Consider the following 24266-nt stretch of genomic DNA (forward strand, 5'->3'; position numbering starts at 1 on the left):
TGGGGAGTCTAGAACCAGGGGTTGCAGGCTCAGAATAAGGGGTCGGCCATTTAGGACTGAGATGAGGAGAAATTTCTTCACTCGGAGAGTGGTGAATCTTTGGAATTCCCTATCCCAGAGGGTTGTGGGGGCTCAATCGTTGAGCATTTTCAAGACAGCGATCGATAGATTTTTAGATATTGAGGGAATCAGTGGATGTGGGATAGTGTAGGCAACTGGAGGTGAGGTAGAAGATCAGCCATGATCTTATTGAATGGTGGAGCAGGTCCAAGGGGACATTAGCCTGCTCCTGCTCCTAATTCTTATGTTCTTACGTTCTTTCTCTTGTAGTGTAGTGCAGATAACATCCCATAAACAGCAACAAGATGAATGATGATCTAATTTGACTTCCATTCAGCGGTGGTAGTTGAAGGAGAGGTGTTGCCCAGGAGATCTTCCTGACTCTTCTTCAATAATTTCTTGCGATCTTCACATCTATCACAAATGATAAAAGGTTTGTCAAACAAATTTTTAGATATAAAGTTGCTGCCCCTTTAAAATCTAAAGACAATGGGTGTCACTTTAATTTTGGGTAAGCGTGTAAAATTGCTGGTAACCAAATAGCTGTCCATTCTACACCCCGCCCGATTATCCTGTCTGAGTCAATGGAAGGGAAAATCGAGTGAAGCATATAATGAGTGGCCAATTCAATAACTTCCACTTTGTACAATCACCCAAAGTTAAAATTACCCCCTAGTACTTTATTTTCAAGAAAATCGGGCTAAAGTTTTCCCATTTAATCAGATGGAAATATTTTAGTCAATGATTATAAATGGGGAAGAAATATGCCTTTAATGTTATGGAAAAGAGGAGTGTAGGTTTTATGTGGAGTTCAAAGTCCTGCCAAAAAGAACTTGTTAAGAGTGCTCTTCCTTTGCCGTCGGGTTTTTAATTTTCTATCACTCTTCTCCTTGAGGATGAGACATTAAACTAAGGCCCCGTCTGCTCTCTCAGGTGGATATGAAAGATCCCAGGCACTATTTCGAAGAAGAGCAGGGAGAGTTCTCCCCGGTGTCCTGGCCAATATTTATCCCTCAATCAACATCAGTAAAAAAACAGATTATCTGGTCTTTATCACATTGCTGTTTGTGGGAGCTTGCTGTACGCAAATTGGCTGCCGCATTTCCTACATCATCATCATCATCATAGGCAGTCCCTCGGAATCGAGGAAGACTTGCTTCCACTCCCAAAGTGAGTTCTTTGGCGGCTGAACAGTCCAACACGAGAGCCACAGACTCTGTCACAGGTGGGACAGATATTTGTCGGGGGAAGGCGGGGGGGGAGGGGTGGGACTGATTTGACACACGCTCATTCCGCTGCCCGCGCTTGACGTCTTCACGCTGGCAGTGTTGAGACTCAAAGAGCTCAACACCCTCCCGGATGCATTTTCTCCCCTCGGGCGGTCTTCGGCCAGGGTCTTCCAGGTGTCAATGGTGATGTCGCACTTCACCAGGGAGGCTTTGTCCTTGTAACGTTTCCGCCGTCCACCTTTGGCTCGTTTCCTACATTACAACAGTGACTACACTTCAAGAAATAGTACTTCATTGGCTGTAAAGCGCGTTGGGATGTCTTTCTGTCTTTTCCTCTTCTCTTTCTGTGTATGTTTAAATTTATGTAACAGTATCTGGTATGAACTGAATAGAATAGGGCCAGTCCTGAGACCAAGCATTAAGGCTGTGTGTTGGCACAACCTTAGAGATGTATACTGTACACAACAACTGGGATGTGATTTTCTCCGTAAACCAAGTGCACAGCCTGCTCTCTATCTTTCCAATCACGTAATTATTGTTTCTACCACAAATGTTCTCTGCTGCCGACTGGAATCTGAGGGGCGGTGGGAAGGGTGACTGAGTTTATTCAGGGACTTCCTGCATATCCAGTGGTCACAGCAATAGAACGACTATCTCCTTGAGACAGCAGGTAGTTCATGGCAGATGGGCATGGAGCTGCATGTACTAATAAGTAAAATTCCTTTCTTTGTGTTTCTGCATGTCTTGAGTGTGACTACATGAATACACAACACCACAGCAAACACACAAGTAAAGCACGAGAGGCCTGCCTTCTGTCTGAGAGACATCCCCCAGTACATTTCAGACAATGACGATAATACACAGCGCCAAATTCTGGCAAGGAATTCTGAATATACAACAGAGATGGCTTTATGTTGATTTAGTTGAAAGGGCCAAATTCAAGCTCTCAGTCGTGAAGGTGCAAAGAGATAAAGTATTAATTTAGTTGCTGTTTGTTTGAATATTATATTCCGATTAACACATGAATAGCTTTAATTATTTTGGCCGTTGACTGGGACTGCTTTACTGAACTTGTTCATTGAAGCAACTGAATGAAAGCAGGAGCTGGCTTTAAATAGCGCCTTTCATGACCTCAGCACGTCCCAGCGCACTTCGTGGCCAATGAAGTACTTTTCAAGTGAAGTCACTGTTGTAATGTTATCAGATGTGCCAGTTTCTTTGCACACAGAGAAGTCCCAAAAGAAGAGCGATAAGATAAATGACCAGATAATCTGTATTGGCGGTGTTGATTGAAGCATAAAAGTTGGCCAGGATACTGAGGGAACGCTCGGCGAATTAGTGCTCGGTTGAGTCACGGGGCAATCGGGAGAACAAAGAACCCAGAAACTGGCAAAGAACTTAAAAGGTCCCCAGAAGATAGAATTGAAATTAAAAGATCTTTACGCTGCTAATGAGAGTAGATTAGGCATTGGCAAGCTTGGTTTTTGATCTCATCAAACTCTTACAAGAACATAAGAACATAAGAATTAGGAACAGGAGCAGGCCATCTAGCCCCTCAAGCCTGCTCCGCCATTCAACAAGATCATGGCTGATCTGGCCGTGGACTCAGCTCCACTTGCCCGCCCTCTCCCCATAACCCTTAATTCCCTTATTGGTTAAAAATCTATCTATCTGTGACTTGAATACATTCAATGAGCTAGCCTCAACTGCTTCCTTGGGCAGAGAATTCCACAGATTTACAACCCTCTGGAAGAAATTCCTTCTCAACTCGGTTTTAAATTGGCTCCCCCGTATTTTGAGGCTGTGCCCCCTAGTTCTAGTCTCCCCGACCTGTAGAAACAACCTCTCTGCCTCTATCTTGCCTATCCCTTTCATGATTTTAAATATTTCTATAAGATCACCCCTCATCCTTCTGAACTCCAACGAGTAAAGACCCAGTCTACTCAAATCTATCATCAAAAGGTAACCCCCTCATCTCCGGAATCAGCCTAGTGAATCGTCGCTGTACCCCCTCCAAAGCCAGTATATCCTTCCTTAAGTAAGGTGACCAAAACTGCACGCAGTACTCCAGGTGCGGCCTTACCAATACCCTGTACAGTTGCAGCAGGACCTCCCTGCTTTTGTACTCCATCCCTCTCGCAATGAAGGCCAACATTCCATTCGCCTTCCTGATTACCTGTTGCACCTTCAAACTAACTTTTTGGGATTCATGCACAAGGACCACCAGGTCCCTCTGCACCTCAGCATGTTATAATTTCTCCACATTCAAATAATATTCCCTTTTACTGTTTTTTTTCCCAAGGTAGATGACCTCACACTTTCCGACATTGTATTCCATCTGCCAAACCTTCGGCCATTCGCTTAACCTATCCAAATCTCTTTGCAGCCTCTCTGTGTCCTTTACACAACCCACTTTCCGACTAATCTTAGTGTCATCTGCAAATTTTGTTACACTACACTCTGTCCCCTCTTCCAGGTCATCTATGTATATTGTAAACAGTTGTGGTCCCAGCACCGATCCCTGTGGCACACCACTAACCACCGATTTCCAACCCAAAAAGGACCCATTTATCCCGACTCTCTGCTTTCTGTTCGCCAGCCAATTTTCTATCCATGCTAATACATTTCCTCTGACTCCGCGTACCTTTATCTTCTGCAGTAACCTTTTGTGTGGCACCTTATCGAATGCCTTTTGGAAATCTAAATACACCACATCCATCGGTACACCTCTATCCACCATGCTCGTTATATCCTCCAAAGAATTCCAGTAAATTAGTTAAACATGATTTCTCCTTCATGAATCCATGCTGCGTCTGCTTGATTGTACTATTCCTATCTAGATGTCCCGCTATTTCTTCCTTAATGATAGTTTCAAGCATTTTCCCCACTACAGATGTTAAACTAACCGGCCTATAGTTACCTGCCTTTTGTCTGCCTCCTTTTTTAAACAGAGGCGTTACATTAGCTGCTTTCCAATCCGTTGGTACCTCCCCAGAGTCCAGAGAATTTTGGGAGATTATAACGAATGCATCTGCTATAACTTCCGCCATCTCTTTTAATACCCTGGGATGCATTTCATCAGGACCAGGGGACTTGTCTACCTTGAGTCCCATTAGCCTGTCCAGCACTACCCCCCTAGTGATAGTGATTGTCTCAAGGTCCTCCCTTCCCACATTCCTGTGACCAGCAATTTTTGGCATGGTTTTGTGTCTTCTACTGTGAAGACTGAAGCAAAATAATTGTTTAAGGTCTCAGCCATTTCCACATTTCCCATTATTAAATCCCCCTTCTCATCTTCTAAGGGACCAACATTTACTTTAGTCACTCTTTTCCGTTTTATATATTTGTAAAAGCTTTTACTATCTGTTTTTATGTTTTGCGCAAGTTTACCTTCGTAATCTATCTTTCCTTTCTTTATTGCTTTTTTAGTCATTCTTTGCTGTTGTTTAAAATTTTCCCAATCCTCCAGTTTCCCACTAACCTTGGCCACCTTATACGCATTGGTTTTTGATTTGATACTCTTCTTTATTTCCTTGGTTATCCACGGCTGGTTATCCCTTCTCTTTCCGCCCTTCTTTTTCATTGGAATATATTTTTGTTGCGCACTATGAAAGAGCTCCTTAAAAGTCCTCCACTGTTCCTCAATTGTGCCACCATTTAGTCTGTGTTTCCAGTCTACTTTAGCCAACTCTTCCCTCATCCCACTGTAGTCCCTTTTGTTTAAGCATAGTACGCTTGTTTCTGACCCTCACCCTCAATCTGTATTACAAATTCAACCATATTGTGATCACTCATTCTGAGAGGATCTTTTACTAGGAGATCGTTTATTTTTCCTGTCTCATTACACAGGACCAGATCTAAGATAGCTTGCTCCCTTGTAGGTTCTGTTACATACTGTTCTAAGAAACAATCCCGTATGCATTCTATGAATTCCTCCTCCAGGCTACCCCGTGCGATTTGAGTTGACCAATCGATATGTCGGTTAAAATCCCCCATGATTACTGCCGTTCCTGTTTCACATGCCTCCATTATTCCCTTGATTATTGCCCGCCCCACCGTGAAGTTATTATTTGGGGGCCTATAAACTACGCCCACCAGTGACTTTTCCCCTTACTATCTCTAATCTCCACCCACAATGATTCAACATTTTGTTCATTCGAGCCGATATCGTCTCTCACAACTGCCCTGATATCATCCTTTATTAACAGAGTTACCCCACCTCCTTTCCCTTCTTGTCTATCTTTCCGAATCGTCAGATACCCCCGTATGTTTAATTCCCAGTCTTGGCCACCCTGCAACCACGTTTCAGTAATGGCCACCAAATCATACCCATTTGTAATGATTTGTGCCGTCAACTCATTTACTTTATTTTGAATGCTGCGTGCATTTAGGTAGTGTGTTTTAATCCTAGTTTTTAAACCATGATTTTTAGTTTTGACCCCTCCTGCAGCCCCTTTATATTCAGTGGCCCTTTTTGTTTTTTGCCTTGGGTTTCTCTGCCCTCCACTTTTACTCATCTCCTTTCTGTCTTTTGATTTTGTCTCCTTTTTGTTTCCCTCTGTCTCCCTGCATTGGTTCCCATCCCCCTGCCATATTAGTTTAACTCCTCCCCAACAGCACTAGCAAACACTTGCCCTAGGACATTGGTTCCGGTCCTGCCCAGGTGCAGACCGTCCGGTTTGTACTGGTCCCCCCTCCCCCAGAACCTGTTCCAATGCCCCACGAATTTGAATCCCTCTCTGCTGCACCACTGCTCAAGCCACGTATTCATCTGAGCTATCCTGTGATTCCTACTCTGACTATCACGTGGCACTGGTAGCAATCCCGAGATTACTACTTTTGAGGTCCTACTTTTTAATTTAGATCCTAGCTCCTTAAATTCATCTCATCGGACCTCATCCCTTTTTTTACCTTTGTCGTTGGTACCAATGTAACCTCTTCAATTTAACCTCAGTGTCACACTCACACCCAGCACAGCTACCTTGAACAGAAATACTTCGGCCCTGAAATTGCGGTCGGAGGCTTCCCGCGGGCAAACGCCTCTGACCGAAATGTATTTTAAGAAAGTAACTGGTGGTGCCGGAGGAAAGTAAACTTGCGCTCCGCGGCCCCCATGTGCAGCCCAGTATCGGGGCCCGCGTATTCCAGGAGCGTATATGCCGCCTGGGATCAAGTGGGCCGGACCAACCAATGGAAATGGAGTATCCCAGATACAGTAATGGTGACATCACCATTTCTCTGAATGGGGATACCCCCAAAAACACACAAACATTTAAAATAAATAAGAAAAACACTTCACATATTTGAAATTAACTGAAATTGAATGTTTTAATGGAATGTTGATCTTTATTGCAAGAGGGCTGGAGTATAAAAGCAGAGAAGTCCTGCTACAACTGTACAAGGTATTGGTGAGGCCACACCTGCAGTACTGCGTACAGTTTTGCTTTTCGTATTTAAGGAGGGATATACTTGCATTGGAGGCAGTTAAGAGAAAGTTCCTTCTCTGAGTTCACAGAAGATTGATTCCTGAGATGAAGGGGTTGACTTATGAAGAAAGGTTGAGCAGGTTGGGCCGATACTCATTGGAGTTTAGAAGAATGAGAGGTGATCTTATTGAAATGTAGAAAATACTGAGGACGTTCGACAAGGTAGATGCAGAGAGGATATTCCCACTCGTGGGGGAATCTAGAACTAGGGGGCATAGTCTAAGAATAAGGGGTCGCCTATTTAGAACTGAGATGAGGAGAAATTTCTTCTCTCAGAGGGTTGTAAATCTGTGGATTTCTCTGCCCTAGAGAGCTATGGAGGCTGGGACATTGAATATATTTAAGGTGGATGGAGATAGACAGATTTTTGAACGATAAGGAAGTCAAAGGTTATGGGGAGCAGGCAAGGAAGTGGAGCTGGGCCCAAGATCAGATCAGCTATAATCTTATTGAATAGTGGAGCAGGCTCGAGGGGCCTATTTCTTATGTTCTTTAGACAAAACCATTTTTTATTGAAATTTTTTAGTTATGTTTTAATAGGGGTAAAAGTAAACTTACCTTAATGGACAGAGATTTTAATATAAAAATTATTGAAAAAATGTTATCTTGCTACCTTTTAAAACTCTTACACTGGTAAAAGCAGGCCATACACTTGCTTTTACCAGGCGTAAGAGTTTGAAGGACGTTCATTAGACTGGGTGTTGTGTAATGAGAGAGGATTAATTAGCAATCTCATTGTGCGAGGCCCCTTGGGGAAGAGTGACCATAATATGGTGGAATTCTGCATTAGGATGGAAAATGAAACAGTTAATTCAGAGACCATGGTCCAGAACTTAAAAAGGGTAACTTTGAAGGTATGAGGCGTGAATTGGCTAGGATAGATTGGTGAATGATACTTAAGGGGTTGACTGTGGATGGGCAATGGCAGACATTTAGAGACCGCATGGATGAACTACAACAATTGTACATTCCTGTCTGGCGTAAAAATAAAAAAGGGAAGGTGGCTCAACCGTGGCTATCAAGGGAAATCAGGGATAGTATTAAAACCAAAGAAGTGGCATACAAATTGGCCAGAAATAGCAGCGAACCCGGGGACTGGGAGAAATTTAGAACTCAGCAGAGGAGGACAAAGGGTTTGATTAGGGCAGGGAAAATGGAGTACGAGAAGAAGCTTGCAGGGAACATTAAGGCGGATTGCAAAAGTTTCTATAGATATGTAAAGAGAAAAAGGTTAGTAAAGACAAACGTAGGTCCCCTGCAGTCAGAATCAGGGGAAGTCATAACGGGGAACAAAGAAATGGCAGACCAATTGAACAAGTACTTTGGTTCGGTATTCACTAAGGAAGACACCAACAACCTTCCGGATATAAAAGGGGTCAGAGGGTCTAGTAAGGAGGAGGAACTGAGGGAAATCTTTATTAGTCGGGAAATTGTGTTGGAGAAATTGATGGGATTGAAGGCCGATAAATCCCCAGGGCCTGATGGACTGCATCCCAGAGTACTTAAGGAGGTGGCCTTAGCGAATAGGAAATAGCGAATGCATTGACAGTCATTTTGCAACATTCCATTGACTCTGGATCAGTTCCTATGGAGTGGAGGGTAGCCAATGTAACCCCATTTTTTAAAAAAGGAGGGAGAGAGAAAACAGGGAATTATAGACCGGTCAGCCTGACATCGGTAGTGGGTAAAATGATGGAATCAATTATGAAGGATGTCATAGCAGTGCATTTGGAAAATGGTGACATGATAGGTCCAAGTCAGCATGGATTTGTGAAAGGGAGATCATGCTTGACAAATCTTCTGGAATTTTTTGAGGATGTTTCCAGTAAAGTGGACAAGGGAGAACCAGTTGATGTGGTATATTTGGACGTTCAGAAGGCTTTCGACAAGGTCCCATACAAGAGATTAATGTGCAAAGTTAAAGCACATTGGATTGGGGGTAGTGTGCTGACTTGGATTGAGAACTGGTTGTCAGACAGGAAGCAAAGAGTAGGAGTAAATGGGGACTTTTCAGAATGGCAGGCAGTGACTAGTGGGGTACCGCAAGGTTCTGTGCTGGGGCCCCAGCTGTTTACATTGTACATTAATGATTTAGACGAGGGGATTAAATGTAGTATCTCCAAATTTGCAGATGACACTAAGTTGGGTGGCAGTGTGAGCTGCGAGGAGGATGCTATGAGGCTGCAGAGTGACTTGGATAGGTTAGATGAGCGGGCAAATGCATGACAGATGAAGTATAATGTGGATAAATGTGAGGTTATCCACTTTGGTGGTAAAAACAGAGAGACAGACTATTATCTGAATGGTGACAGATTAGGAAAAGGGGAGGTGCAACGAGACCTGGGTGACATGGTACATCAGTCATTGAAGGTTGGCATGCAGGTACAGCAGGCGGTTAAGAAAGCAAATGGCATGTTGGCCTTCATAGCGAGGGGATTTGAGTACAGGGGCAGGGAGGTGTTGCTACAGTTGTACAGGGCCTTGGTGAGTCCACACCTGGAGTATCGTGTACAGTTTTGGTCTCCTAACTTGAGGAAGGACATTCTTGCTATTGAGGGAGTGCAGCGAAGATTCACCAGACTGATTCCCGGGATGGTGGGACTGACCTATCAAGAAAGACTGGATCAACTGGGCTTGTATTCACTGGAGTTCAGAAGAATGAGAGGGGACCTCATAGAAACGTTTAAAACTCTGACGGGTTTAGACAGGTTCGATGCAGGAAGAATGTTCCCAATGCTGGGGAAGTCCAGAACTCGGGATCATAGTCTAAGGATAAGGGGTAAGCCATTTAGGACCGTGATGAGGAGAAACTTCTTCACCCAGAGAGTGGTGAACCTGTGGAATTCTCTACCACAGAAAGTAGTTGAGGCCAATTCACTAAATATATTCAAAAGGGAGTTAGATGAAGTCCTTACTACTCAGGGGATCAAGGGGTATGGCGAGAAAGCAGGAAGCGGGTACTGAAGTTGCATGTTCAGCCATGAACTCATTGAATGGCGGTGCAGGCTAGAAGGGCTGAATGGCCTACTCCTGCACCTATTTTCTATGTTTCTATGTTTCTAAATAACCCAACTCTCTCCGCCTGCTAAGGCCCTTCTCCCGGGGATATATTGGAACTGGCAAAAGACATTTCGACAGTTTGTGTGTCGGTTTTTGGCATATGCGCATTGCACGCCGAATATCGGCACTTGCAGGGCCTCTACAGGTCCGTGTGCACATCGTACGCGCCCATAGAGACTGCGATTTTTGGTCCATAATGTTTGTAAACAATACTTCTGCCATTGCTTTTGAATGAGAAGGGTGTCTAGGGTTATGGGGAGCGGGCAGGGAAGTGGAGTTGAGGCCAGGATCAGGTCTCATGATCTTATTGAATGGCTCGAGGGGCCGAATGGCCGACTCCTGCTCCTAAGTCTTATGTTCTTATGCTTCGTACGAAAGCTGGACGGAGGTCAGCGTGCATTAAATGAGTTTTACTTTCGCAGGGAGAATTCAGTCCGTCCCTCAAGGCTTCAGGAAAGACTCAGTTTTACATTCAGTATCGACATAGTTGTTGCACTTCATTAATTGGAGCAGTCAAGTGGTAGTTTGTGTTGCATCAGTATATTGACAAAGCTCCATGCTATTCAACTGCTCAGAGTTGATTTTGAAGTACTTCAGATTCATTTACTTTGGTCTAAATGTCAAATAACAGTAAGCTCTCCCACGTAACAGCATTTCTAGGGAGACAAATGATTTCAGAGTACATTATAATACATATCAGCTAACGAGAGTACCTCGGGCATTATATTTACAAAAGGCTAACAAGGCTATGATATTTTTTTTGTTCATGCAACTGCGAGTCCAGCCAACTTCTATGAAATTCTTGAGTTTCAATTAGCCATTCATTTTCTGCCATTGTTGAAGCTCAGAAAGTTATCGACAGCTCCATGCTGATTGAATGTTGAGTTTGAAGCAGATAATCAGATGTGGGAAATCTGAATTAAAAACCGAAAAAAATGCTCAGCAGGTCAGGCAGCATCAGTAAAAGTAGAAACAGAGTTAACCTTTCAGGTCTATGGCCTTTCGTCTGAACCCAAGATTTAACAACCAACCACATAAATACTGTGGCAACACGAGCAGGTCAGAGGCTGGGTATTCTGTGGTGAGTGTCTCACCTCCTGACTCCCCAAAGTCTTTCCACCAGCTACAAGGCACAAGTCAGGACTGTGATAGAATACTCTCCAGTTGCCTGGATGAGTGCAGCTCAACACTATCCAGGAAAGAACAGGCTGCATGATTGGCACCCCATCCACCGCCTTAAACATACACTCCCTCGACCTCCGGTGCACCGTGGCTGCAGTGATGCACTGCAGCAACTTGCCAAAGGCTTCTTCGGCAGCACCTCCCAAACCCGCGACCTCTACCACCTAGAAGGACAAGGGCAGCAGGCGCATGGGAACACCACCACCTCCACTTTTCCCTCCAAGTCACGCACCATCCTGACTTGGAAATATATCGACTGTTCCTTCATCGATGTTGGGTCAAAATCTTGGAACTCCCTCCTCAACAGCACTGTGGGAGCACCTTCACCACACGGACTGCAGCGGTTCAAGAAGGTGGCTCACCACCACCTTCTCAAGGGGCAATTAGGGATGGTCAATAAATGCCGGCCTTGCCAGCGACACCCACATCGCTTAAACAAATTTAAAAAAGACCTTTCTGAGGAAAGGTCATTGAGTTGAAACTCTGTTTCTCTCTCCACAGCTGCTGACTGCCGCCTTTTCTGTAGATAATCGAAGCTTGGGAGCTACTTATTGTTCAGACTCTGAACAAATAGAGATTTTTGTTCGGAAAATGTATTTTCGGGAAAACATCTTTTTTGCTTTGTAACTTAAGTGTGGACTTTGCCTTATTATCATGTGCTTGGCTTCCACGTGCTCCCGGTGAAGATACTAAAGTGTTCGGTGCCTTCCCAGATGCTCCTCCACTTCGAGCGGTCTCGGGCCAAGGAGTCGGTGGGGATGCTAGACTTCGAAACAAGCATTCTATTCCAAGCTACGTCATGACAAGCGAGCCCTAGGAGGGCTGAGAAAATGACACCCTCAAAGCCTCCTTGAAAAAATATATCATTCCCACTGACTCCTTGGCCCAAGACCGCTCAAAGTGGAGAAACATCCGAGAAGACGCCGAACACTTTGAGTCTCTTCGCCGGGAGCATGCAGATGCCAAGCACAAAAAGTAGAAGGAGAGTACGACAAATCAAGCACCCCTCCCAAGTGTCCCTCCAACCACCGTCTGCCCCACATGTGACAGAGACTGTAGGTCCCGCATTGGACTCTTCAGTCACCTTTGAACTCATCCTCGACTCCGAGGGACTGCCTAAGAAGAAGAGGATATGAGAAAAAGTAATGGGACAGACAGCTGAGAGAACTAATGAGGAAATGTGAAAATAATATCTCATAAAGTCAACCTACTAATCATGAAGTAAGATCTCAGGAGTTCCTGAAAATCTTCACAGCCAATGAAGTATTTTTGAAGCACAGTCACTATTGCAATGCAGGAAACGAAGAAGGCAATTTGCATTCAGCAAGCTCCCACAAACAGCAATGTGTTCTCATTGTAACATATAAGATGCTGAGGGGGGATTGACAGGGTAGATGCTGAGAGGTTGTTTCCATCGGGCTGAAGTGTCTAGAACCAGGGGGCACAGTCTCAGGATAAGGGGTCGGCCATTTAGGACGGAGATGAGGAGAAACTTCTTCACTCAGAGGGTGGTGAATCTTTGGAATTCTCTACCCCAGAGGGTTGTGGATGCTGAGACGTTGAGTATATTCAAGGCTGAGATCGATAAATTTTTGGACTCCAGGAAATCAAGGGATATGGGGATCGGGCTGGAAAGTGGAGTTGAGGTCGAAGATCTTATTAAATGGCCGAGCGGGCTCGAGGGGCCGGATGGCCAACTCCCCCTCCTAATTTTTATGTTTTTAATGTGCTAATGACCAAATAATCTGTTTTTAGGTGGTGATGTTTGAGGGGTAAATATTGGTAGGACACTGGGGACAACTTCGAATAGTGCCATGTGATCATTTACACACACCTTAGAGGGCAGGCACGGCCTTGGTTTAACATCTCACCCGAAAGGCAGATAAATGTGTGATAATGTGTAGCAGGCGAAGAGATTATTACAACAGGGCAGGAGCAGTACCATTCAGAAGGCTGCATCGGAAGATAACGAAAATCATTATTTGTTGTAAACCTGTAGGCAGAATGCAAAATCTGCCCTTTTAGGATATTTGTAAGCATGGCCCCATGGGGAACCAGCTATTTCTGTCAACCATTGACTACTTTGTGCCATGTGACATTTCTCTTCCCTATCCTGTCTCTAATTGAAAGGCCACATGCAGCTGTAGGTGGTGTCCTCTTAGAAGGTTCAATAATTCGTTCTCTTTATAATAAAGCATCTATTGTACTATTGAAAATCTTGCATGGAGTGGGCACCCTTGTCGCCAAATGTTACGTACTTTTGTCACAAGTACTGGCCATGCCTTTGTTTCAATAATTACCATTGTAAAATTGCAATGTCATGTTCCCATTCAATTTTTCTATGTCAACTTTCACAATGTAGTTATAGGCTCTGTAGAGTTAGTTTCTGGAAGCTCTTCCCCTGACACGGTTGTTATCTTCTGCTTCCATTCATCAACTTAACGGTGGGAAACACCTCGGGTAAGTTACATTTGATACTTTCCAAAAGTACGATTGCCTCTCAAGCTAAACAATCTATTTCAAAAGTAGACTGATTGCCTGAGGGGCTTCAGTCAGAGATCGTCTCGGATAGCTGGTTACAGGCAGGCTTTCCATTTTGCCCAGTGCTCCAAAATGGCCTCTGGAAGAAGCAGTCGAAAGAAGGATCTCCTTCTGTGCTGGAAACATCTAGCCTTCTTTGATTCTCTCGTGGATAATGTTGCCGCAAAGGAATTCAATTACTTTGGAGACATATTTGAATAGCAGTGACCCAGAAGAAAATAATCTCAATGGTAATTTTGAAGAACGAATATGTTTTATCAAATAAAATAATGAAGGGAATAGACGGTGTTCCAACTGACAGTTTATTTCAGTTAAATAGGTTAGGCAGGACCAGGGGTCACACATTTAAGTTGTATAGGGATAGATCTGATTTAGACGTCAGGAGGTGGTTCTTTTCCCAGAGAATAGTAAACCTCTGGAACAAGCTCCCGTTTCATAGAAACATAGAAACATAGAAAATAGGTGCAGGAGTAGGCCATTCGGCCCTTCGAGCCTGCACTGCCATTCAATGTGTTCATGGCTGAACATGAAACTTCAGTACCCCATTCCTGCTTTCTCACCATACCCCTTGATCCCCCTAGTAGTAAGGACTTCATCTAACTCCTTTTTGAATATATTTAGTGAATTGGCCTCAACAACTTTCTGTGGTAGAGAATTCCACAGGTTCACCACTCTCTGGGTGAAGAAGTTTCTCCTCATCTCGGTCCTAAATGGCTTACACCTTATCCTTAGACTGTGACCCCTGGTTCTGGACTTCCCCAACATTGGGAACATTTTTCCTGCATCTAACCTGTCTAAACCCATCAGAATTTTAAACATTTCTATGAGGTCCCCTCTCATTCTTCTGAACTCCAGTGAATACAAGCCCAGTTGATCCAGTCTTTCTTGATAGGTCAGTCCTGCCATCCCGGGAATCAGTCTGGTGAACCTTCGCTGCACTCCCTCAATAGCAAGAATGTCCTTCCTCAAGTTAGGAGACCAAAACTGTACACAATACTCCAGGTGTGGCCTCACCAAGGCCCTGTACAACTGTAGCAACACCTCCCTGCCCCTGTACTCAAATCCCCTCGCTATGAAGACCAACATGCCATTTGCTTTCTTAACCGCCTGCTGTACCTGCATGCCAACCTTCAATGACTGATGTACCATGACACCCAGGTTACGTTGCACCTCCCCTTTTCCTAATCTGTCACCATTCAGATAATAGTCTGTCTCTCTGTTTTTACCACCAGAGTGGATAACCTCACATTTATCCACATTATACTTCTTCTGCCATGCATTTGCCCACTCACCTAACCTATCCAAGTCGCTCTGCAGCCTCATAGCATCCTCCTCGCAGCTCACACTGCCACCCAACTTAGTGTCATCCGCAAATTTGGAGATACTACATTTAATCCCCTCGTCTAAATCATTAATGTACAATGTAAACAGCTGGGGCCCCAACACAGAACCTTGCGGTACCCCACTAGTCACTGCCTGCCATTCTGAAAAGTCCCCATTTACTCCTACTCTTTTCTTCCTCTGACAACCAGTTCTCAATCCAAGTCAGCACACTACCCCCAATCCCATGTGCTTTAACTTTGCACATTAATCTCTTGTGTGGGACCTTGTCGAAAGCCTTCTGAAAGTCCAAATATACCACATCAACTGGTTCTCCCTTGTCCACTCTACTGGAAACATCCTCAAAAATTTCCAGAAGATTTGTCAAGCATGATTTCCCTTTCACAAATCCATGCTGACTTGGACCTATCATGTCACCTCTTTCCAAATGCGCTGCTATGACATCCTTAATAATTGATTCCATCATTTTACCCACTACCGATGTCAGGCTGACCGGTATATAATTCCCTGTTTTCTCTCTCCCTCCTTTTTTAAAAAGTGGGATTACATTGTCTACCCTCCACTCCATAGTAACTGATCCAGAGTCAATGGAATGTTGGAAAATGACTGTCAATGCATCCGCTATTTCCAAGGCCACCTCCTTAAGTACTCTGGGATGCAGTCCATCAGGCCCTGGGGATTCAATCCCATCAATTTCCCCAACACAATTTCCCGATTAATAAGGATTTCCCTCAGTTCCTCCTCCTTACTAGACCCTCTGACCCCTGGTGGATGCAGACTCGCTGAATTCCTTCAAGTGAAAGCTAGATTTGTTTCTGGCTTCGGCGGAGATCACCTCTTACAGAAGGTAGGTACTGCAGGGAATTCAAGGTCAGACTGATCTCCTGGACTCGTTTCGATTGCCTAGTTGTGTTGGAGAAGAATTTCCCAGCTTTTTTTCCCCTCCAAATTGGTCTGGGTTTCTTATTTGTTTTTTTTTGCCTCTCCCAGGAGATCACATGGTTTCAGGTGGGGCGGAGTGTACATATTATGACACATAAGGTATCACAATTGTGTGGGACAGGCTCAATGGACCGATTAGGGATTAAGGAGTTATGGGGAGCGGGCAGGATAGTGGACCTGAGTCCATGATCGGATCAGCCATGATCGTATTAAATAGCGGAGCAGGCTCGAGGAGCCATATGGCCTACTCCTGCTCCTATTTCTTATGTTCTTATGGTCTTTACCTGTCAGTGACTGTTCGTATGTTCGTAGCAATTGGCAATTCTCGCGTACGTTTCACGCGTATATACTCTTGGTGCCTAGTGTTGCCCACCAGGAGCACATGACAAGAAATTGTGAACATGCCCCTCTCCCTCATCAATCCCTTCATTTTTATCGATGGATTACTGTGGGCATCACACGCGCAAATTCCTGGTGTGTGCTCCCGAGGCGGGATCGTGCGTTTGTTAAATTTACCGTTGTCGTTTCTTTCTGAGACGTAATGAAATCTGACGAAACTTGAGAATATTACCAATTCAGGGCATGGTGAATTAAAAGTTATCATCATCATAGGCGGTCCCTCGAAACGAGGATGACTTGCTTCCATGCCAAAAAAGGATGAGTTCATGGGTGTTTCAATGAAGAATCTAATATTCCAGGTCCTGAACTACATGTTGAAGGGTGGAAGATGCCTGTGCATGGATTTTTTTAACGTGGGATGACCGTTGCACAACAGCCACCTCACGGGCTCGACAGAGCTAGGTCTTGGTCCAGTGGCAAGGGTTATCCAAGAGGACTGGAGACCAGCTCTGCTGCACAGACCTCGTGCGCACACATATTGCAGTGTGGGCTGGGCCCGTGCTGCCCCTGGCCCCGAACTTGTAAATTTTGAATACATAAAGATCACCAGTGTTACTGAATTGAAGGTTGGGAAGATCAAAGCCATTGTTTTTGGTCCCCACCACAAACTCCGTTCTCCGGACACTGACTCCATCCCTCTCCTCAACTTCTGTCTGAGGCTGAACTAGACTGTTCGCAAGCTTGGTGTCATACTTGACCCTGAAATGAGCTTCCAAACACACATCCGCAGCATAATTAAGACCACCTATTTCCACCTCCGTAACATTGCCCATCTCTGCCCTTGTCTCAGCTCATCTGCTGCTGAAGCCCTCATCCATACCTTTGTTACCTCTAGACTTGTCTATTCCAAAGCACTCCTGGCTGGCCTCCCACATTCTACCCTACGTAAACTAGATCCAAAACTCAGCATCACGTGTTCCAATTCGCACCAAGTTCCGCTCGCCCATCACCCCTGTGCTCACTGACCTACATTGGCTTCCAGTTAAGCAATGCCTCGCTTTCAAAATTCTCATCCTTATTTTCAAATCCCCCCATGGCCTCGCCCCTCCTTATCTCTGTAATCTACTCTAGCCCCACAACCTCCCGAGATGTCTGCGCTCCTCTAATTCTGCCCTCCTGGGCATCCCTGATTATAATCACTCAAACATCGGTGGCCGTGCCTTCTGTTGCCTGGGCCCCAAGCTCTGGAACCACCCCTGCCTGAACCTTTCCGCCTCTCTACCCCTCCTTCAAAAAAACATACCTCTTTGACCAAGCTTTTGCTCTAATTTCTCCTTATGTGTCAAACTTTTTTATCTCATACTACTCCTGTGAAGCGCCTTGGGACGTCTCACTATATTAAAGGCGCTATATAAATACAAGTTGTTGTTGTTGTAAACATCACCAGCATGACTGAATTGTCTTCATCACGACACTGTTACTCATTACAGTCTATTCCTCGGAATTCAAAGTTCCTTGATTTAAATTATACGTTAATTTAAAGCAGAATGTTTTATTAAAACTGCTTAATTTGTACTCTTGAATAATTCCTTTTTTCCCAGCAAAATTCAAATTGGCATGGTCAGGCTATTTATTACATAGGGATGGAAGGATTGTGAGGGAGAGAGGACAGCTGGATAGTTTACTCTCTGGTGAGAAAATAATATTTTGGATAGAGTATATGAGTGATTTGACACACAACATGTGGCGAGCTTGGGGAGTAGCGGGTGACTTTGGATCTGTGATTCTGGGGGGGGCGGGGGGCGAAGTGTGTTGGAGGGGAGGGGCCTGGGGGCTCTGTGCCTCGGTGCGGGGAGTGTTCAGAGTGGGGTGGATGGGTTGACTGCGCAGATGGCGGTTGGTGGATGTGGTGTGGTTGGTGTCGCGGGGGGCGTGGCTCCGGGGTGGCCGGGGCTGGGGGCTCGACATCCGGGGGTGTTCGGCATTTGGGAAGGATTCTGACGGGACGGGGCGGGTTGGGTGCGGGGGGAGTGTTCCCGGTGTTGGGTGGGTCCAGAGCCGGGGGAGGGGGCCATGCTCTTGGGATGGGGGGGGGTAGGCTGTTTGGGGTTGGGATTGGGAGAGACTTCTTCACTCGGGGAGTTGTTGGCCTGTGGGGTTCCCTGCCGCGGAGAGTTATTGATGCCAGTTCATTGGATGTGTTCGGGAGGGAGTTGGATGTGGTCCTTGCGGCTGGCGGGGTCGGGGCGTGTGGAGGGGGCGTGGGGGGGAGGTGCTGGAATGGGTGATCAGCCATGATATTGTTGAATGGCGGTGCAGGCTCGAAGGGCCGAATGGCCTACTCCTGCACCTATTTTCTATGTTTCTATGTTTCTATTCCCAGGTCTCTCCACCACTTGGGTTTTCATCGCTTTATGTCCGTGTCTGCTGCAGACTAGGTGATAGAGATTGATTGCTATGGTGGTGTATTATCATTGTACCATGCGACTACCGGAATGGTAGAAGGCGAATTGGATGAACCTTGGTCATTTTTCCGTCTAGCAATTCCTATCTACAGCAACTGATTTACATGCCTTATATTGGGGTAGAAATTCCGACGTCCCGGGCCCGTATTAAGTTTCTACGGACCGGGGAAGGCATGGGAAAAGCCCGTTTTCAGTGCGCAATGCGCATGCACTGAAAACCGGCTTTCCCATTCTGTCAAGCTGGAGCTCGACAGATCCTCCGCAGACCGGGAGCGAGGACATTTCTTGGGCAAGATTGCGGGATTTACCCATATCTTGCCCAGAAAATGTCCTCAAAAATCTTGCGCCTGAAAAAGCAGGCGCAGAGCCTACTGTTACAGGCGCAAGTGTTTAAAAATACACACAAACACAATAAAACTAAATAAAATGAACACATTGTATTGTCAAAAACACTGCCCACTAAGGTAAGTCTATTTTTAACCCGAATTACAAAACTTAAAAAAAAAATCTGAAATAAATTGGTTTTTTCGAAGGCATTTATTAACTTTAATTTCAATTAATTTTAATTATGTGAGGTCTGTTTTTTATTGTTTATTAGTGTTTGTTTGTTTTTCTTCCCCATTAATAGCACTGAGAACTGGTCGATACACGAGTCTTAGTGCTATTAATGGGAACCTGTGAAATACTTACCTGATTGGCTGAGCAGTCACACATGACTGCATCTTCTGCATCGGGAACCTCTGTGTGGAAGCACGCTTCGCAGTGCGGGAAGAGAAGGCCTCCCCAACGGAGTCCAGGGTGCCTCCTCGACTACCAGGTACTTCCATAAAAAATCTCCGGTCGGAAGGCAAATGCCCGCGGGTAGCCTCCGACTGGAATTTTCGGGCCATTGTTAATCAATGACCCGTTCAGGGATTTATGTCTAAGGTCAGGGCAAGTGAGGAAGCTATCAGAGTTTATTATGAGTTTAAATGTATCACTGACTTATAAATGTAAGCAATCTTCATGACGACTAAGCAACAACAACTTGTATTGATATAGCGCCTTTAACGTAGTGAAACATGCCAAGGCGCTTCACAGGAGTATTACGAGATCAAAAAATTTGACACCAAGCCACATAAGTAAAAATTAGCACAGGTGACCAAAAGCTTGGTGAAAGAAGTAGGTTTTAAAGAGCGCCTTGAAGGAGGAAAGCGAGGCGGAGAGGTTTAGGCAGGGAGTTCCAGAGTCTAGGGCCCTTGACAACAGAAAGCACCAATGGTGGAGCGATTATAATCAGGGATGCTCAAGAGGGGCAGAATTAGAGGAGCGCAGACATCTCGGGGTGGGTGTTGTGGGGTTGGAGGAGATTATTGGCACCATCCCCCGTATCTAAGAAGGATTGGAAGATTATGGCCTGTATCTACGCAAGTTCCACCTTTATTTCCCTCCGCCTCCTAGGATGCATCCCACCTGGTCCTGGTGACTTATCTACTTTAAGTACAGCCAGCTTTTCTAGTATATCCTCTTTATCAATTTTTATCCTATCCAGTATCTCAACTACCTCATCTTTCACTTTGACTTTGGCAACATCTTCCTTGGTAAAGACAGATGTAAAGTGCTCACTTAATACCTCAGTCATACCTTCTGCCTCTATGAGTAGGTCTCTATTTTGGTCCCTAATTGGCCCCATACCTCCTACTACCCGTTTACTATTTATATTCCTAGAGAAGACATTTGGATTCCCTTTTATGTTAAGTACAGAGGTGGGGGGAGGGGGGTGGGGAGGAAAGAACAAAAGGGAAGGTCTGTTATGGGGTGGACGGCACGGGAGATTAATTGACAAAAGGGATGATGGAGCGAGGTAAAAGTATATGTTAATGGAATAAATAAGGAAACAAAAGATGAGTCGAGGGGAGGTGTAAATGGGATCATCAGAATCATCAGCAACAGCTGATATCTGAAATGATTGAACTCAATGTTGAGCCCAGAAGGCTGTAAAGTGCCTAATTGAAAGACGAGGTGGTGATCCCCGAGCTTACGTTGGGTTTCATTGGAACAGTGTAGGCGGCCGAGGACGGGGAGGTCAGAGGGGGGAGTGGACGGAGAATTAAAGTGACAGGCAACCGGATGCTCGGGGCCAAGCTTACAGACTGAACGGAGGTGTTCAGCTGAGCGATTTTCCAATCTGCGTTTTGGTCTCCTGATTATCTGTCCAGGTAACCACAAGAAAATGAGGAAAACACCTGGCTTCCCATCGACCCTCGTCGAATTGACCTCGATTTGAGGCTCAGTGCTCATCACTTTAAAACCCCGCCTGTCAACGAGACGTGGGAAACGCTTAAAAAAGTCTTCCTGAAAGTGTACCCACAGTATGTTGACCATTTTAGAATCACAGTACTCTCCATTCAAGAAATACAGAAAGCTGTTAGCGTAACAGTGTGCAGCGACTTAACATAACTGAAGTCAGGGACCAGAGAAGGTCGTTGGGGAATATATTCTCACGACATCACTAATAAACACATTACACAAGATGGCTCTTGACAGAAACTGTCGTCATGTGACTTGGCCACATGATCCTTTTATTATTTACATCAGTAGTTGTATTACCACAGTAGCCCACTAGGTGGAGCTCTTACCGTCATTCAGCCATTTGAGGCTCATTCCTTTTGTGCCCTAATAGTTCCAAGACAATGCACAAATGTAGCTGTCAAAATCACAGTGAGGCTGATGCCGCTCACCATTATTTATACACAAATGCCAAAGCAACTTCAGGCGAGGGCAGATGCGCAATTAAATGCGGAAATCCTAAAGCTGTGGTCTGAAATACTGCCGTTAGCTTCTTGAAAATGGCAAGTCGCTGCCTGGCTCACCTTTCAAATGTATTGCTTGACGCAAAGTTCCTGTAACTTGCAGGGTCGATACGAACTAAACTCGCCACAGAAAGTTACGGTTTGTCCATTTCTGTCTTAGTACCCATTTAACGGCCTGATAAGTCTTAATTACTGCAGGTCATCCTCTCTGGCACTGAAGAACAACTATTACAAGTGTGGCGTTTCATTCCGTCAGGCTTTAATTGTTTCTGGAGATTTTTTTTAAGGTAAAAATAAAACATTTTTGAAAACGTTTTTTTCAGTCTCTTTTTTTTCTCTCTCTCTTCATCCAATCTTTCTTTCCTTCTCTTTATTTCTCTTTCTGTACCTGATTTGACACCAAATTCACCCATTCTAATTTGAACTTCCTTACATGTTTAATTTCACAAACCTTCAATCTGATTGGCTGAGGAGATATACATGTTGCGCCATTTCCATCTCGCTCTCCAAGACACCAGCAACGCGATTAATCGGACAAGGACAAGTCTAACTAACGGCAGGCACTGTTTGTTGACTAGTTACAGCAATTTTTGAGCCAATATCCATGTATTTGGATCCCCAGTGCTTTTGCCGCTGGTGGGAAGATAGTTGCTAAATCAATCACTCTTTTCCTTTAATCTGTTTAAATGTAATATTCACTAATTGCCATCTATGTCCCCGGACCTACTTTTCTGACTTGCTTTGAAGTAATAATCAAATTTTATTTCAGTTATACAATTTAGCATTTTATGTACTTTGATGAGATCCCGACTGAACTATTTTCTTTCTCGACTGTACAGCTCAAACTGCTCTAATCTTTCCTCATATCTTATCCCTTTTATACTCAGGATCAGCTTTATTGCTTCTTTCTGCATCCTTCCCAATGCATGTATATCTTTTTGACATGGTGATATAAGCTGAATACAGCATTTAGCGCATGCGCATCTAAACGCGGAAACCCTGGAGTTACAGTCAGTCAGTCGCTGCTCCAACACTGGCTGCGCTGTGCCCCCCACCCCCCCTCCCCCTCCACAGCCGCCAATCAATGTCATCTGTGAAACTGCCGAAAAGTTGTGCTTTCCTGTGGAAATATCAGTGTTAAATTTTACAGTGTCAGCTGTGACTCAGTGGGCAGCACTCTCGCCTCTGAGTCAGAAGGTTGTGGGTTCCAGTCCCACTCCAGGGACTTGAGCATAAAAATCCAGGCTGACACTCCCAGTGCAGTGCTGAGGGAGCGCTGCACTGTCGGAGGTGCCATCTTTCGGATGAGGCGTTAAACCGAAGCCCCATCGACCCCCTCAGGTGGATGTAAAAGATCCCATGGCACTATTTCGAAGAAGAGCAGGGGAGTTCTCCCCGGTGTCCTGGGGCCAATATTTATTCCTCAATCAACATAACAAAAACAGATTATCTGGTCAATATCACATTGCTGGTGTGAGAGCTTGCTTGTGCGCAAATTGGCTGCCGCATTTCCCACATTACAACAGTGACTACACTCCAAAAGTACTTCATTGACTGTAAAGCACTTTGAGACTTCCGGTGGTCATTAAAGATGCTATATAAGTGTAAGTCTTTGAAAGATAGACCCTTCTGGATTAGGTGTAACTGGGGTTTATACAGTGTATTGACTGCTAAACAAACGTTATGGCCCTGAAAAACAAATTTTAATTTTGTGCAGTGTCAAATTTCTCCATTATGATAAAAAAAGATTTAAGAATCCTATTTTTTTTAAGTTTTGCATATTTATTTTAGGTTCACTTTTTCCCCGTGTGGGAACCCCCAATCTTTGCTCTCTGTGACATTTTTAAAAAATGTCTGAATGAAAGGAGCTTCTTCACTTCCTGCTTCCCAGTTTCTGTGAGAATTCTGCAATACGATTGGCTGCCTTTGACAGCCTGTTGACATCAGAGCAGCTCGCGCTAGGAGGTCCCCATTATATTGCATTGAAATCACTTGCGCCTCCAAAAAGGGCACATTTCTCGGCACTGGGGTCGCGGGAGCATTGTGGGACGCCATTCTTCAGGACCAGGGGGGTCGGACACCTTTGCTTCACGGCTGACCCCAAATTCCGGGCCCGTGAGTTCTTGCCGATAGAACCATCTGGGTTTCAAATCCAATGATTTGTCCAGTTTGCGAAAGCGGAGAAGCTTAAACTCATTGCAACAATGTTGGGGAAAGATTCCTATCTGAATTACGTGTGATGAAATTGTAAACCTTTTTTTTTTGTTGCAATTTCACTATCTGAGAAAATCTTCACCCATCGTAGTTGAATACTAATTCCCAGTACTACTGATGTAATAACTGCTCCGATATTGAGAGAGGATTTCTTTTCAAAGCGTTAATGTTTTCAACACATTGCTGCAATATGCACAAAGTGCCAACAGAGAGACAGTGAGATATTACAATCATTTATAACGAACCCGGAAATTGTTGGAAATCTCAGCGGGTCAGGCAGCATCTGTGGAGAGAAAAGCCAATGTATGTCAGCGAGCACAGGGGCGATGAGTGAGCGGAACTCGCTGTGAGTTAGGACACAGGCAGCCAAGTTTTGGACGACCTCAAGTTTACGTAGGGTAGAATGTGGAAGGCCAGCCACGAGTGCTTTGGAATAGTCAAGACTAGAGGTATCAAAGGCATGGATGAGGATATAAGCAGCGGATGATTGAGGAGGGGCAGAATATGGGCGATGTTACAGAGGTGGAAATAGGCAGTCTTAGTTATGCCGCGGATATGGGGTCAGAAGCTCATTTCAAGGCAGCTGTCTGATACCTTCCGCAGCATCAAGAACAT

The sequence above is a fragment of the Pristiophorus japonicus genome, chromosome 2 (assembly GCF_044704955.1).
Source record: "Pristiophorus japonicus isolate sPriJap1 chromosome 2, sPriJap1.hap1, whole genome shotgun sequence".
NCBI classification, from domain to species: domain Eukaryota; kingdom Metazoa; phylum Chordata; class Chondrichthyes; family Pristiophoridae; genus Pristiophorus; species Pristiophorus japonicus.